This window comes from Osmerus mordax, chromosome 13, assembly GCF_038355195.1.
Source record: "Osmerus mordax isolate fOsmMor3 chromosome 13, fOsmMor3.pri, whole genome shotgun sequence".
Taxonomy (NCBI): domain Eukaryota; kingdom Metazoa; phylum Chordata; class Actinopteri; order Osmeriformes; family Osmeridae; genus Osmerus; species Osmerus mordax.
In genome coordinates this window covers 15,160,883-15,178,558 of record NC_090062.1, presented here as the reverse complement: position 1 = coordinate 15,178,558, position 17,676 = coordinate 15,160,883, and positions in this window count along the sequence as shown.

Sequence of the window (17,676 nt, the reverse complement as noted above, 5' to 3'; positions counted from 1 at the left end):
ACCTCCACCTCTCCTCTGATCCCCACACCTCCTCCTACTCTCCACCTCTCCTCTGATCCCCACACCTCCTCCTACTCTCCACCTCTCCTCTGATCCCCACACCTCCTCCTAGTCTCCACCTCTCCTCTGATCCCCACACCTCCTCCTAGTCTCCACCTCTCCTCTGATCCCCACACCTCCTCCTAGTCTCAACCTCCACCTCTCCTCTGATCCCCACACCTCCTCCTACTCTCCACCTCTCCTCTGATCCCCACACCTCCTCCTAGTCTCCACCTCTCCTCTGATCCCCACACCTCCTCCTAGTCTCCACCTCCACCTCTCAAAGAAGATAAGATCTGGCAGCCAGACACCAAAATGTCCGACCTGTGCTACTCACCTCGGGGTGTACCGACAGCACAGCTTAGAGAGTGTGGCATAAGTGGATTCAGGAGTTTCATAATTTCAGCATCAGGGAAAAAGTTAGACAGATTTCTCTGTTGTTTTTTGTTTTTTTGCATATCACAGTGGAAAAGGGGAATTACAGAAAAAGTGAAGGGAAGGAGATAATGAAAAGAGATGATGAAAAATAGAAAAGTTTGAGAGAACGTGATGATGAGGGGAATCCGGCAGCGAAGGAGAGAGAGAGAGATAGAGAGAAACGCAGAAAGAGAGAGGGAGCGAGCTTGAACTCCCCCGGGGCATAGCATGCCAAAATCAATCTGTTCCCCTGGCGACAGCTTCCTTCTAAAGTTCTGAGTAAGTCAGGAACCAAGCGACCCAACCCCCTACCACCACCTCCAGCACATCACTCCACCTTTAACACCCTCTCCCTTTCTCTCACCCCCTTCCTTCTCCTAGAATCACCCTGACTGGCCCTCATACGGTCTGTCAGCACATCATTAGCAGGCATCTGTCACTTATCGAGTCTCCTAACAAGACCCACTCTCTTCTCCAACAGGAAGCACATCACAGATGGCAGGAAGAGAGAGAATCAGACCAGCTTTATTCTACTTCAGCATCTCTCTGTCTGCAGAAGAGATTATGCCCCGGGCGAGAGAGACAAGAGAGAGGTGAGAGAGAGGAGAGAGAAGAGAGAGGGCGAGAGAGAGAGACAGAGAGAGGGTGAGAGAGGGTGAGAGAGACAGAGAGAGGTGAGAGAGGGTGAGAGAGACAGAGAGAGGTGAGAGAGGGTGAGAGAAGAGACAGAGAGAGGTGAGAGAGGGTGAGAGAGAGAGAGACAGAGAGAGGGTGAGAGAGACAGAGAGAGGTGAGAGAGGGTGAGAGAGAGAAGAGAGAGACAGAAAGAAATGAGAGAGAGAAGAGAGACAGAGAGAGGGTGAGAGAGCGAGAGAGAGAGGTGAGAGAGAGAAGAGAGAGACAGAGAGAGGTGAGAGAGAGAGAGGTGAGAGAGAGAAGAGAGCGAAAGAAGAAAGAGAGGGAGGAAGATAGGGGGAGAACGTGTGGATCTCTCATTGCTCAAACCACAGGTGTTTCTTTAATACCTTCTTTTGTTGAAGGCGATGAGAAGGAAAAAATATAATTTTTTTCTTTTCGGGTACATTTTCTAGCTCCTCTCGGTTTGAGATGGAGCCAATTTCATCTCCACGCTGTAACATATGGCACCAACCCCCTCCAACACGCCTGCCGCCCCGCACACACAAAGGCCAGCTTCGCAATATATTCCTCTGCTGAAGCTATTATGGAATTCATCAAAAATTAAAACGAAATCGCAGGGAAGGTTGTGAGGAAGCAAAGAAACCTGATCGTGGGGGTCTGCTGCCTGAACCAGACAGAAAAAGACATAAACCTCCTGCTAATATCACCATATTCAGCATTCATGTTCATACTACTTAGATAGCGCTCCCTTGAATTTGGGATGTCATATTTAGGATCCTCGCTCCTCTGGTGATAAATACTAGTAATAAAGGAGACACATTAGGGGAAGATTGTCCTTTTTTCATTTAACTGGGCGACAGAGATGGATATTGATTGGTGTTGTGGGGAAACATTGCCTCTTCGGACCGATCTATCTGTCGTATTGCTGCCACAGTCAAAGCATCAGCAGGGATGCACCATTACAGCCAAGGGAGATGTGTAGCAGCATACACTGATATTTTTCTCATTTTGCATAATGCAGATATAAAGGCACAAAATTATCCATCTGGCGCCAAAAGGCAAAATGAGAACCATATGGGAATACACAAAATAAAAAAAATTCTCTGAAACCATAATATTCAGAAATAATACATGAGGAACTTGACCTTGAAAAAAATCAGGAGGGGGGGGGGAATGTTCTCCAGTTTTTCTGTTTTAAATTCACACTCCCTGAGAATTTGAGTCAAAACAAGCATTTCTAGTCAGAGGATTGCCATGATGAGAAACATGGAATTTAATTACCATAACCCTTTCCCTGTGATTCAAGAAGACCCTGAGCTGTATTCAGGCTGTCTGTCCAGTCATATTTTACACAAAGGCACAGTGGGTGTTTGTGCTTAGCTGAGCAGCAGAGTAATACTGCTGGATGTGAGGATGCATGATGCTGTGACAGGTAATCCTGACAGAGAATGAATCCTGTCAGAGAGAGAGAGGGGTGGGAGAGACAGAGAGAGAGGGGGGAGAGAGCGAGAAAAAGAACGACAAAGAAAGAGAGGGAGGGAAAGAGAGAGAGCGAGAGAGACAAAGAGAGGGAGGGAAAGAGAGAGAGCGAGAGAGACAGAAAGAGAGACAAAGAAAGAGAGGGAAAGAGAGAGAGCGAGAGAGACAAAGAGAGGGAGCGAAAGAGAGAGAGCGAGAGAGACAAAGAGAGGGAGGGAAAGAGAGAGAGCGAGAGAGACAGAAAGAGAGACAAAGAAAGAGAGAGAGGGGTGAGATAAGGGGAGGCTTTTCAAAGTCTCAAGAGCTAGGAAACACCTGCACCATAAGTGACCCACCAGATGTGTCCGTCAAGCACATGTTGGACGGCATGTGGTGGCTGTACTGTGTGTGTGCTTGAACGTTGTTGTGTGCAGGTTTTTATTCTCGTGTGTGTCTGCGTGCGTGTGTGTCTGCGTGCGTGTGTGTCTGCGTGCGTGTGTGTCTGCGTGCGTGCGTGTCTGCGTGCGTGTGTGTCTGCGTGCGTGCGTGTCTGCGTGCGTGTGTGTCTGCGTGCGTGTGTGCCTGCGTGCGTGTGTGTCTGCGTGCGTGTGTGTCTGCGTGCGTGTGTGTCTGCGTGCGTGTCTGCGTGCGTGCGTGTCTGCGTGCGTGCGTGTCTGCGTGCGTGCGTGTCTGCGTGCGTGCGTGTCTGCGTGCGTGCGTGTCTGCGTGCGTGTCTCCAGAGGTGGCGATGGCGTGTAAGGAAGTCTGAGCGAACACACACGGGGTCAGGCCGCGTGGCCGCCAGGGGACGTGTGCACTGGGCTGTGACCGTCAACAGATGCGCAGGCCTTTCACCCCCCCTCCCCCCCTCCTCCTCCTCCCCCCCCCCCCCCCAGTCCAGAGGAGAGCAGGGACACAGCTGGGACGAGTCAGCCATGCGTGACACGCCACCAGCATCCACTCACACCATCTCTCAGCAGGACAGGATATACAGGACAGGGTATACAGGACGGTATACAGCCAGGATATACAGTACAGGATATACAGTACAGGATATACAGTAAAGGATATACAGTACTGTTGCACACAAGCGCTGTGAAGTGCACTGTGTCTGTACTGCTAAACTTGTACCACTCTGTGGTAGTGCCAGAGGTATCAGGTTCAAATCCCCTTTCAAAGCGTCCGCCAAATATACACAGTATGACATTTTTACGCTGGACACAGTGTCTATTTGGTATTGTTATTTACTCAAAATATCCAGATTATTATCTCAATAAGGCTTAGCATCTGTGGGTGTACAGTCGCTTGTGACCATGTTCGTCTCAGATAACAGGTCAGCTTGTTTAAGAATAGACAGCCTTATCTCAGTGTACACTCTGCTCCAGTATACAGGAGAGGTGACACTCACAAGAACGTCTTCTGCCTGTGTCTGCTCGTCAGCCTCGGTTTAGACAGTGAGACAGGAGCATCCATGATGTCTGAAATAGACTCCATATATCTCCTTCCTCATCCTGGGTGGATATATACTGACTGTCTCTCCACCTTCAAGAAAAGGCTCAAGACGCACTTGTTCCGGGAATACAACGGTACTTAGGAATGGTTCGCTTGACCCGATGTTAGTTTCCTCAAGGATCACAATGACTCTTGCTTAGAGACTTGTTGCTCTTGTGGTTAGTGGTAACTGTTTAAAATTTTTGTTCTCGCTGTGATATATTGTTTTATTACTGTTGCTTGCTTTTTTCCACAGGTACACTTGCACTTATAGCTGTTCATGTTGTTTAATTGTAACTTGTTTAACTACAAGCTCTTATGGTTCTTCCCGTTGACACTTACTTTGGTTGTTCACAATGTGTGCTTCATGTTTTGGCTACTCGCAATGTTTTTTGGCTATCTTGTTGTTATGATCAGTGACCTATGCACTTTGTAAAGCTCTCTCTTGGAAGTCGCTTTGGATAAAAGCGTCTGCTAAATGAATAAATGTAAATGAATAAATATATATGATAGATCCCTACATGTGCTGAATCCATCAAACTCGTCGTCTAGCGCCCACCGCGAGGAGCAGCTGGGAACACCCTTTACTGGAGGAGGACCAGGAAGAACATTTCTACCCCGGTCACAGAGACAGCTAATATATTTGTGTGCGCGTGTTTATTTGTTTCAGTGTGTTTCGATTAGGGTCTCAAACAGGTTTTGTTTACCTGTGGGCCCACAGAACCAGACTTTCATTACTCAGTGGTAGCCCAGGCTCCGGGGCGGTAGCTAACCTCAACAAAAGGTCATTACATTATAGTTAACACACACGCACGCACACACACGCACACAGAGACACACTTACAGCAGACTATTCCCTTGCCTCTACAGTCTCAGACTGATGATATATCTGCATAGCCTTCTGTCCTCTATGGGAACATGTGGGGAGGGGATGTAGATAGATGTGTACGCGATATATATACAGCACTAAATCTGCATGGCTGGAGAAAAGGAGAAAAGTGAAAATTGAACAAAAAGAGCGAGAGAGGGAGCGAGGAGGGAGAGAAGGAGAAAGATATATGGAAATAGAAATGAGTGGATGTTATTTATGGTGATGACACTCCTTTTTCCAGTTTTGCAGAAGGGGAGCGGACAAGGTAGACACACCACGAAAACATCAAGGGTGTCTGCAGGGAGATGTTTCCCCACACACACACACACACACACACACAAACACACACACAGGCAAGCACCATCAGTTGTTCCACTAACTCTGCTCTGCTCCTCAGGTGAGGGTCTCTTTGCTCCCCACATCTGCAAACACACACTTTCTAGGCTAATTGAAACTGGGCCAACTGTCTGCTGCCTAGTTACTACTGACACACACACACACACACACGCACACAAACCTGCTCCAAGACTTAGAAAAATTCTGTGTGCTTCTGGATTTTTGTTCTTATCACTGTTTTGCACAGTGAAGTGAATGACCAGTCAAAGGTTTCAAACCATGAGAGCCTGAGCGTTCCTCTGTGTTCTGTAAGAGCCTCCTCTTCCCACCCAGGAGACTCTAAATGTTCCTTCGGGAATCATCTCTGCTGACACATCTCAAAAAAACACGATCAAGCCCGGCTCGATAGATCTCACATGCACGGTGTTCCGTTCATTACGCCACCTACATCCCGACGGCCGTATCAATATTCCACGCCCGTAAGTCCATCAGGGCCCAGGGGTCGTGATGGATGCGTTTCCACGGCGGTAGTTAGAACCATAACACAGCCTCGGGAGACGAGAGGGGGGTGTGGGGGGTAGAGGTGAGGGAGCGGGAAGGTACCACAGTGAGAGAGTGAGTGAGTGTGTGTGCCTCGCCGGCACAGCGCTCCATTTACCACCGGCACAAACACCGGCTCAACGTTACCGACAGTGCGGTGCGTGTCTGACCATCAACCAGACGCGTCTCCGCTGAGGTATGGATGTGTGTCCACAGCTGTGCGCACGCCGTGGATGAAAGATTGGCAAGTGAGACGGGCGTCGATAAACATTAGAAAACGTATCAAGTGCTTCTGCATTCCTGGGAGAAGCTGCAGGGCTTTAATACCAGTTTAGATGGCCGTTAATATTTAGTATTCTCGAGGCTCTCCTTCCCCACCAGATTAATTATTCACCTCAGCCATTAAATACATCTGATTCATGTCAGGATGCATATGCATGGCCAGGGATGCACAGCCTGTTGGATTATTACATCTACATCTATTCCATCCATCTGTTATTGATGCTTGCAGTGTGTCAGGTCGTAGAACATGCAACACTCTCGTTCAGATCATTCGTCATCAATGTTCCAGGATAACACAATAGGCTTATGGTTTACCTCTGCATAACGCTTTAAAACTGTTCCGTGCATCAGGGGATTTGATTGTGTGTTGATAGTGTATGAGATGGGAGTTAACTGGCCTGGATTGGTTTGCTTAGGACATAGTCGTGTGTGTGTGTGTGTGTGTGTGTGTGCGTTTCTGTGGCTCTTGCTGAAGCTATGCTGTCTTGGTTGAAACAGAGGCAACATGTCACTTTAAATTGTTTTGTTAAATATTAAAGTAGAGCAGAGCCCACAGGGCTGGGAGGTAGCCCAGACTGCTCCAAACATCTAGAGAGAGGGAGGAAGACAGGGAGAGAGGGGGAGAGAGAGGGGAGAGGGGGAGAGAGAGGGGGGAGAGAGGGAGAGATAGAGGGAGAGATAGAGGGAGAGAGGAGGAGAGAGGGAGAGGGGGAGAGAGAGGGAGAGAGGGGGGAAGAGGGGGGAGAGGGGGAGAGAGAGGGAGGAGAGGGGAGAGAGGGGAGAGAGGGGGAGAGAGGGGGAGAGAGGGGGAGAGGGGAAGAGGGGGGAGAGAGGGGGAGAGAGGGAGAGAGGGGAAGAGAGGGGGAGAGAGGGAGAGAGAGGGGGAGAGAGGGGGAGAGGGGAAGAGAGGGAGAGAGAGGGGGATGAGGGGGAGAGAGGGGAGAGAGAGGGGGGAGAGGGGGGGAGAGAGAGGGGGAGAGGAAGAGGATGAGAGAGTGGGAGAGGAAGAGGATGAGAGAGTGGGGGAGAGGGAGCGAGGGAGAGGAGGGGAGAGGAGTTAGAGAGAAGCAGAGTGAAAGAGTGGTGAAATCCTACATGAAGCTGCTGTTTCTGCTATCTATAGCGTAGCCTTGCCAAAGAGACATGACAGGCTGTCTAAAAGCTGGCTGGAAAAAACCTAATTTCCAACAAAAACAGCAAGCTCTGACCTTAACATACTGAAGGGCCAGACAATAGCCTTTGAAGATGACATTAACTACCTCCGAAGGTCATCCTTTGGAAGGAGACTGTCACATAAGATACAAAATGGTTTCATGATTGTCCTGGGGCGATTCTAGTGAGCTACTTTTTTTGTTTGAAATAATTGCCATGAAGGCAAAGAAAATGTATCAGAATAAATCATGACATTCAGTCAATTAGTTAAGAGAGCCATTATGTCATTTAGCAAATGTGTGTGACTATTACTCATCCCCTGGCCATACTGAACACATGCCTTATGTATCCAATTCACAGCACATTGAGTGTCACTGTCTGTTGTGTTGGGGTGTTGGCATTGGTGCAGGCTCAGCCAAGCCCTGGACACCTGTTTAAAGCCATCAGTCTATAACTGCCAGCCTCCCTCCCCTCCCTCCCCTCCCTCCCTCCCTCCCTCCCTCCCTCCCTCCCTCCCTCCCTCCCTCCCTCCCTCCCTCCCTCCCTCCCTCCCTCCCTCCCTCCCTCCCTCCCTCCCTCCCTCCCTCCCTCCCCCCTCTCTCCCTCCCTCCCTCCCTCCCTCCCCTACCCTCCCACTGCACATGCTCAGAACACGCGCACACACAGTCCTGCACATGCTCAGAACACGCGCGCACACAGTCCTGCACATGCTCAGAACACGCACACACAGTCCTGCACATGCTCAGAACACGCGCGCACACAGTCCTGCACATGCTCAGAACACGCGCGCACTCAGTCCTGCACATGCTCAGAACACGCGCGCACACAGTCCTGCACATGCTCAGAACACGCGCGCACACAGTCCTGCACATGCTCAGAACACGCGCGCACACAGTCCTGCACTGCTCAGAACACGCACGCACACAGTCCTGCACATGCTCAGAACACGCACACACAGTCCTGCACATGCTCAGAACACGCGCGCACACAGTCCTGCACATGCTCAGAACACGCGCGCACAACAGTCCTGCACATGCTCAGAACACGCGCGCACACAGTCCTGCACATGCTCAGAACACGCACACACAGTCCTGCACATGCTCAGAACACGCCACGCTCTGAACACAATCTTATCTCGTCTGTGCTTGTGTCTTTCCGACGGTAATCAAGGCAACCAGAGTGGAGAGAGCCCAGGTTGGACAGGGCTTGGTCCATTAAAAGCTTTCTGGATTGGGCCTATTTGTGGAAGCATTGCTTCCCAAAGGCGCTGGCTTTAGCTGCAGTGGTCTAATTAACATGGTTATTAACATGGTTCGATATCGAGCGCTACCACAGCCATGATAAATAACACTAGCTTTATCTCAGACACCACTTTTACCTAATTGAATCAACAGAGAAATTGACGTTTTTTGTTCTTGCTGAACAGGACTTTCGATTCAGGAGGTAAGAAAACAGCAGGGGGATTAAGGTGGTCGGATGACCTTCAGGTACAAAACACCACAGATGACCTCAGCTCAGAGACAGTGAAGGGACAGTCTGTGGCTGCTACCTGGTCTCCTACCTTCACAATGTGGACAGCTGTAACAGCCACGCCATAAACATCACATTGAATTCGCTTTCAGCTAACTGTCAACAGACATGTGGGGTCATCTAGTTCGGCAGCCTCTGTTCTAACCCAGGATCCAGGTGGCTGGGGCCCTGAGGTCTGTCAATCACAGGGGAACACAGTATGTGTTACCTCTGGCATCCCACTTCCTGACAGTGCGATGTCATCGTGGGGTCAGTCCAATCCTTTTCGTGTGTGGTTCTGGCCCCGGCCGTCACATCTGGAACGAGCCAGCTATGACCGGGATAGATGCCGGATGCTAACCAAGCATGAACTCCGCTATTCCGGCCCCCACAGCGACAGCGGTAACATGTGCACAACCCATGAATCTCAATGTTTCCACGCACATAATATAAATACACACAACAGACACACAGTAACAGGGAGCAGTGGGAAGTTTTCTACCTGTGAATCTCAATGTCATACTTCATGCCTTAGCAGACAGCTTGATTTGTCAAAAGGATGCCAAGGACAATTTGGCAAGAGGCTGTGGATGATTCCAGCTTGGGTCTCTCTGAGGACGCGATGCAGCCCAGAACTACAGGTAATCCTGGGTATTTCCAATCAGGAAAGGTTGATAGGCAGCTGTGCCACCACAAAGTCACACGTGAGGACCCCAATCAGGAAGTCTTAACAAACCCACAAACTCTCCACAGCACTTCATCTCACCCTGTCTGAGCATCTGTTGTGGAACCAGTCGACCAGTCAAGAGAACTCGTGTGTGTGTGGGAGGGGGGGGGGATTGGAAGATGATAGAGGAGGCAAAAGACATGTTTGATAATATGGTGAGGTAGCCAATAGCTTTCTTTAGGTATCCTCTTCCTGTTTAGACGACTGGGTTTCCTGTAAACTGTGTTGTGTATAAAGTCCACAGGGTATTTAACCTATGGGAAACTAGAGCAGTCGTTCCACCATGCAGGGAAGATCAAATCTAGATTACACTCATCTCCGGGCTACAATTAGTGGTTGGTGTTTTGGGGCCTAACATGGGAAGAACTAACCTTTTAACAACACGCAGAGAAAAACAGCAACCATTTTACACGTAAATGAGTACATACACACTTGCCGACACACACACACACACACACACACACACACACACACACACACACACACACACTCTCTGAAAACAGAAATAGTTTACTGAAGCAGGAAAATGACCAAAAGGAGCCAATGCTATGAATACATAGCCTCACATAGATACAGGAGGCCGCAAAGACCAGTTTTTTACATCATTCCTTCAGTTCTAGGAATACCTTAGTGCCCACAGTTATGCACTGACCCTCCCTACCACATAGAGGAAGTTGTGGAGGAAGTCTGCAGGCAGGATTTGGCTTCATAGGCTGGCATGGTTTAATTGAACTACATACTCGATGTGCAGTAGCACGCTGTTTCAGAGAGTGCAGCCGAACATAGCAGACACTGCAGTCCAGCCCCAGAGGAGGAATAATATCAGTTTTCTGTAAGCACCCTCTGGGGTCACACTGCCTGCCTATGTGTAAACAAAACTCCCAACTCTGGTCCCCATCTGGCTCAAGGTGTCTCTGAGGAGAAACTGAGACAGACACACACACACACACACACACTCCCAGCCCTTGTGGAACATAGTATTGATTGGGCTGCAGGGCGGAGAAAGGACATGAGCAGCGCGGTGGAAAAATACCCTGAACAACCTCTCTGGACTCTGGTGTGGAGGCAGGACAGAGTCTCTGGACACACATCCAGCGTTTCCATTCAGAGGCTGTGTGGTTGGAGCTCTGATGCTGAAGCACTTTAGCAGTATTAGTAGCTTTATTCAATTGCTTTGTCCGATACAAAAAGCTTTTAGTGGACAGAATTCAGACGACCCCATATAGAACTTGCATTATGCACTGGCCATAGCGCAGAGTTAGCTTACCAGGTGAGGCTGGGTCATCAGCAGCACATGCACATGAGCTGGGGTACAGCACTGAAATCTAGAAATCCACTAACTGGATTTAAACCTCCGGTCACTTGTAGGCATGGTTCAGATGATGGAAGGACAGGCTTTTAGCTGGTGTCCTTTTTTTGAAGTGCCGATGTTGTACGTTATGATATGGCCTCTTGACAACACTCATTGCGCAACACAAAGAGGAGCTTTCAAAGTAGCTTGTTTCATGAAGTGAGAGGGGTGGTTGTGGTGAGAGCCAGTCCCCCCCTCAGATAGGGATACAGTGAGATAAGAAAGGAGGGGCGTGCGCTCTAAAACAAGCTTTTACATCCCTCTGGCTTGTTAGCAAATCAATCGCCTGCTAGTTCCCCTCGGCAACTGAGGACGGAGATCAAATAATCATCTAAAACAAGAAACATCAATGGTTGTTTAATGTCGGCCTTGATTACAACTCAGGGCCGTCAGGGAAGGCTCAAACCTAATGATGAGACCAGGTCCTGTCTTTACCCTGGGACAGGGTAGCTCTCTCCCCTGCATTCTGATCCGTCAGCACCGGTCCCCAACCATGAATACTCAAACACCACAGCCAAGTCCTGACGCAGCCAGACACTCCCTTCCCGGCGGGGGGAGTTTACGCTCCAGAAGGAGCTTTGAGAAGGACGCACTCCTCTTTGAAGGTTATATTTAGTCTCCATGGTCTGGTAACTTCCTTTTGAGTCAACCAGACAGAAGCGTAAACACTTTTCAAAAGCTCCACAATGGGGAGGAAAATTGGAGAAGAGGACAATTATGGGGCCAGTCTACTGAATATCTGAGCATGCATGCGTTTAGATGACCTTGAAGTGGTTTCCATGCCTCTTACTTAAAACAGAGTCCGATGACACACAAACGAGGGATAAAAGTACATGCAAGTCTTGACAGCATCCTTTTGTGGCGTTTAATTTTGTATGTGTTCCCGATGTAATCTATCTACTACCACTCGAAGTCAAATTCACTGTTCCACCTGAGAAGTCATGCCTTCTCAACATGACGCGGGAGACGGCGGCGGCCATCTTGAATCTCTGCCTGAGGAAGTGAGCTAGAGGCTCACAGGCGATCCACAGACGACGACCCAGGAAGCAGCATGCACCATGTGATCCCCATTACCCATCTAATTAAGCCAAGCTTCAAACACCATCCAAACAAACAGAGAAACTACAAACAAACGAGCGCTTCAATTACAGCAGTGTTAACAGGCTGTGGGAGTGGGAAACCATGCCCCTCCAGGAGGGGGGGGGAGGGAGAGTGGGGGGGAAGGGAGAGTGGGGGGGAAGGGAGAGTGGGGGGGAAGGGAGAGTGGGAGGGGGGAAAGGGAGGTGGGGGGGGGGGGAGAGTGGGGTGGGGGGGGAGGGAGATTGGGGGGAAGGGAGAGTGGGAGGGGGGAAAGAGAGGTGGGGGGGTGGGGAGAGTGGGGGAGGAGGGGGGTGGGGGGGGGAAAGGAGAGTGGGGGGGGAAAGGGGGGTGGGGAGAGTGGGGGAGGAGGGGGGTGGGGGGGGAAAGGAGAGTGGGGGGGAAGGGAGAGTGGGGGGGAAGGGAGAGTGGGGGGGGGAAAGGGGGGTGGGGAGAGTGGGGGAGGAGGGGGGTGAAAGGAGAGTGGGGGGGACGGGAGAGTGGGGGGGGAAAGGGGGGTGGGGGGTTGGGGAACGCTTTGATTCTGTCTGGGAGATCTCATGTTTTAGAAAGAGTCTTGCTGGCTGCTGGGATTATGCATCCATCCAGTCAGTCAGTCAGTCAGTCAGTCAGTCAGTGAGTCAGTGAGTCAGTCAGTCAGTGAGTCAGTCAGTCAGTCAGTCAATCAGTCAGTCAGTCAGTCAGTCAGTCAGTCAGTCAATCAGTCAGTGAGTCAGTCAGTCAGTGAGTCAGTCAGTGAGTCAGTCAGTCAGTCAGTCAGTGAGTCAGTCAGTCAGTCAGTCAGTCAGTCAGTCAGTCAGTGAGTCAGTGAGTCAGTGAGTCAGTCAGTCAGTCAGTCAGTCAGTGAGTCAGTGAGGGATGCCCCCTCCTAACCTGCCTGAATCTGTACATCCTGAAGTATGATGACCCAAGATATATATGTGAAGCTTTGATTTCATTTTGAAGGGACCATGACAGTGTTTTTATACATCGGAAGGTTTTCACAGAGAGACAGAAAGAGAGAAGGAAAGAGAGAAATGGTAGGTTTCTGTCGATGGTTGCTGTGTTTGTTCACATTGACTGTGGCGGCCCTTCTCAGCTCATAATATTGGCTTTGTGGCTCTCCTCCTATTGGGAGTATGTATTGATCTCCCCTTCTCCTATTGGGAGTATGCTTTCCGGTTGCTGGGTGAACAAGTCACATGGAGGGCAACCCCTACTTCCTGATCAACAATCTCACAGGGTCAATCTCTGCCATTGATACCTTATACTGTGCACGCACGCACGCACGCACACACACACGCACACACACAGCTTTGTAATCGATGCACAGCCATGTTCAACTCACACAGGTCTGTTCCCCAAGTGGGAGCAGATGTGATATGACAGTGTAGTGTTTTTTAATAGATGAACTAATGGGAGTCAGGTGGCTGGCTGGGTATTGGGCGGGCTGACAGCCACAGGCCACCACAGCAGAACAGTCCCACTGCTTTCCCAGTCAACTGCACAGAGATGAGCACCAGATATGACGACGCCCCCAGCCACGTCGCCACGGTTACTGACCCATGATAAATACGTATTGTGCGAAGTGTGGCAGTGTGTGTGTGTTTGTGTTCAAGTTGTTGAATGTGCAGGCAGTGTGTGTTACCATATTCAACCATGGGCATTCGAGGTCTACAATTTGTGTTGACGTGCAAACTCTACATGTGACAGACCGATTCAAATTCAATCTCAACCGTTGTTAGTGTTAATATCTGCATGACTTTATATGAGAAGTGTGTGTGTATGTGTGTGTGTGTGTGTTCTCTGTGGCCTCATTAACAGTGAGGAGATGGGTTGGCAGAGTTAATAGAGATTCATAATCCAGACGCAGCTGGTTTATATTGGTGTGTGCGTTTGTGTGTTCGCACATTGTGTGTGTGTTTGAGCGTGTATCGGTGTTCTATTAGATGTGTGTATGTGTGTGTGTGTGCTTGTAATGCATGAATGTGTGTGCTTTAAAAACGGGTTTATAGGACGTCACGTCTCAGCCTAATACGCGTCCAGTTTCCCCTCCCAGCTATATCGTTAGCCTAAACCCTAATCCTTAGTTAGAATTCAGACGACGGACTCTGTCAGAGGGGGGCTACTGATAAATCACCAGGAGCTGGGCCGGGGTCTGGGCCGGCTTGTGTCACACATTTGCCTCTTTTGCAAACTGATATGTGTCGCTTGATTACCAAAATGGGGATGTGAAAAGGGCAGTTAATGCAAACACACACACACACACACACAGGATTCTTAATCTAAAGGCGTTCATGCCATGAATACTGAGTACTAACATACACACTGCCGTTTCTCCTGTGGGGGTGTGTGGAGGATTCTGGAGTTGTGTTAGCTGCTGAAGGAGGTCATGTGACAGGCAATACATTTCTCTGGGCTCATTTCACTTTACCCCTCCTCATCCTAAACCTTGAGCATTGAGGGATCAAAGCAAATAAATCTAAATGAAACACATCACTTTCCCTTGATCATCCCAACGCTTAGAATGCAGGCCACACCTCTCTCTCATCCATTTTCCCACCCAGACGTGGAAGTCACCTTGAGAGCCTCCCACAGCACCAGGACCCTGGAGAAAATCCACGCGTATTAACAAAGAGATTTACAACCATGATCTGATATGGGATTATCACAACTGACTGTCTGTTGCGAGTGGATTAAATCAAACCTCACAGATTAATCCCAAATAATCTGCCATTACTTGATTAAATACAACTAGATTATTTCAATAACATATGTTTTCTAAATCTGGCTATTTGAGATGACCAGATACACAACCACACTGACGGATGAAAACAGCTGTTTCAGGCCAATCAAAAGCTAGAGATTGGAAACACAATTTCAAAAGGGGAATGACAAAACGTCATTGTCGCATGACAAATGGCTTTCTCAAAATTATTATTATTTTTAGTTTGTTTTACAATTGCCTTGTGCCTTTGTATGTTTTCCTTGGCCTTGACCTGTCCATGGGCATGTTTAGCCCATGGACAAGATAAAAAGCAATTGTAGAAACTACTTTAAACCCCAAAACATATCATCTACAATGTCCAGACCAGACGAGTTTAACCCACCATCAAGGACTAACAGCATGAGAATGAGTGAAGTTGAGCTAGAAGAGCACTTACCCATTTCTGGTCTCACTCCCCAGCGTTAATGACAGTTGATTCCACCCCTGGAGGTGGGTGGGCAGGGAGAGGCCTGCTGGGTGGGCAGGGAGAGGCCTGCTGGGTGGGCAGGGAGAGGCCTGCTGGGTTACAATGAGGCAGTGCCTTCCCCAGGGATAGCTGGTGGGAGGCAGGGAAATGTCAGCTTCAACTGCTTGACAATAAGACCAGGAGACCATGAGAGAGGCTTGGACATCCAACACACATACACACCTACACACCTACACACACACACACACTGTGGATGCAAGACTGGACACACATAGTTGCAGGACAGTTCCCTGCTAACGGACCTTATACAGTAGCCAGTGTGTGTTCAATTAGCACTGGAACTGGCAGGATTATTTTGATTGCGGGGGGGGGGGGGGGTACCCCCCCCCCCCCCGGGTGTGTTTGTTTTGATTTGAAACATCAGATTTTCTTCAGTCCACAAACACGCAGATGGTCCATCTGCAGATCTGGTAGCCTTTTTCCAGTTCAGTTCTTTTTGATCACACTGACTCACTGAGAAAACAAGTTCTTGTTTCTTAGCTGCGGAGGTTAGTTGTCATCATTCACCTGTCTGTCAACCACGGATATTTCACTCTTTAGACAAGAGTCACACCATGAGCTTTTACTATTATCCCCTTCACTGGGAGGGTCACACCTAGCATCCCCTCCACACAGCCACCGGCAGACACACACACGCACACAGGTACACACACACAAAATCAATTTTCACCCTTCAAACAATCAATCACTTCAGCAACGGGTTCTGTCAGAGAAAACCGGGAGGACAAAGAGACTCGGAGGGGTGCCAGGTTTGGTTGCCAGGTTGGTAATGAACACCTTTCTCTGGTGAGGATATTTTTTTATGCATTCAAAAAGTCTTAAATAAATCAAATAATAACTCAAAAACGCTGCAAAAAAGATATTAACAAGGAAGATTTACACAACAAAGTTCACAAAATGTAGTGAGTCATTCAATAGCACCCGGAGCTAAATGAGTTTTGTGGCCACTACTAGCGCTGAGGCTGTTTCAGAAAGGCTGTTTCAGAAAGGCTGTTTCTGAAAGGCTGTTTCAGAAACTAAGAAAACCACAAAATGATGGTGAAAACGTGTGATCTAGCGTGTCATTTCTCCTGAGTTTGGGCTGAGAGAGGCTGGATTATACCCATCAATAATGTCTTCATTCTCTGTGAAATACTTAGCAATAAATGAGTGCTCATTTATTCAGTTCATTACATTTGTTGAGGTTCCCCCAGCCTCTACAGCTCAATGACAGGAGGTGTTTATAATGCTAACTGTCGTTACCACAGAGGCCTGCACACTGCAGCAGCACTCACACAGACAGTGGAAGATAAGCTGGATGAGCAAATTTAGCTCTCTTTAACATGCAACTATCTTCCCTCTTTCATTAGGCGAATACACTATTCTTTCACTCACTGGTGGTGGGAGGGGGGGGGGAAGAGAGAGAGAGAGAGAGAGAGAGAGAGAGAGAGAGAGTAAGAGAGAGAAAGTAAGGGAGAGAGTCAGTTGTGCAGTCAAAAGACCAAACTTCATTTTTATAACCAGGGGATTAGGTTAATCCCAAACTACAGGGGAGGATCTGACTGATGATTTTAGGGGACTACAGGAATTAGCCTCTTAAACGTTTGAAATCGTCGGTTCTGACTGAGACTACTCACCCTGCCCTCCCTCCCTCCCTCTTCACACACACACACACACACACACACACACACACACACACACACACACACACACACACACACACACACACACACACACACACACACACACACACACACACACACACACACACACACACACACACACACACACACACACACACACACACTACACACACTACACACACACTACACACACACTACACACACACTACACACACACACACACACTACACACAAACAAAACATTATGACTCACCAACTCTTCTCAGAAACATACATCAATCAAGAGAATAAATCCTGAAAGAAAGAGAGTGATGGCATACAGAGGGAGAAGGATTATTTCGAAGACAGAAGCACATTTCCGGCTGCATACAATTAGGCACTAATTACAGCCCGGCAGGAGCGCCCAAGACATCCAGGAGCGTGCACGTCAACCCGTGCACAGGCAGCACTGCAGGCTGGCACACTGCTGGCAGCAGATCATTAACATGAAACGGAAAAGGTCCCATGAACCAACACAGCAGTGCAGTCTGTATGTCTGAAGACCACAGGTGGGACAGAGGATGTGTGTGTGTGTGTGTGCACGCCTGTGTGTGTGTCTAAGTGTGCATGCATGCCTGTGTATGCATATTCCTTGCTGAAATCCCAGTCTGATTCACAACCATCCCTCCAACCTCCCCTCCCATCCAACCATCCCTCCAACCTCCCATCCCTCCCACTTCCCCTCCCCTGTCTCCCTCCACCCGTTCCAAAGGCCTAATCATGGTCATTACCCTAACAGTACACATGATCATTAGGCTCACCATCACACTTTTCTGGGATAATGACTCCGCGGTCGCTCCAAACCCTGGCTCTTCCAGCGAGTACCCCGGACACAGCCCTCGGGCTGGTCCTCGTCTTCATACAGCAGTAAT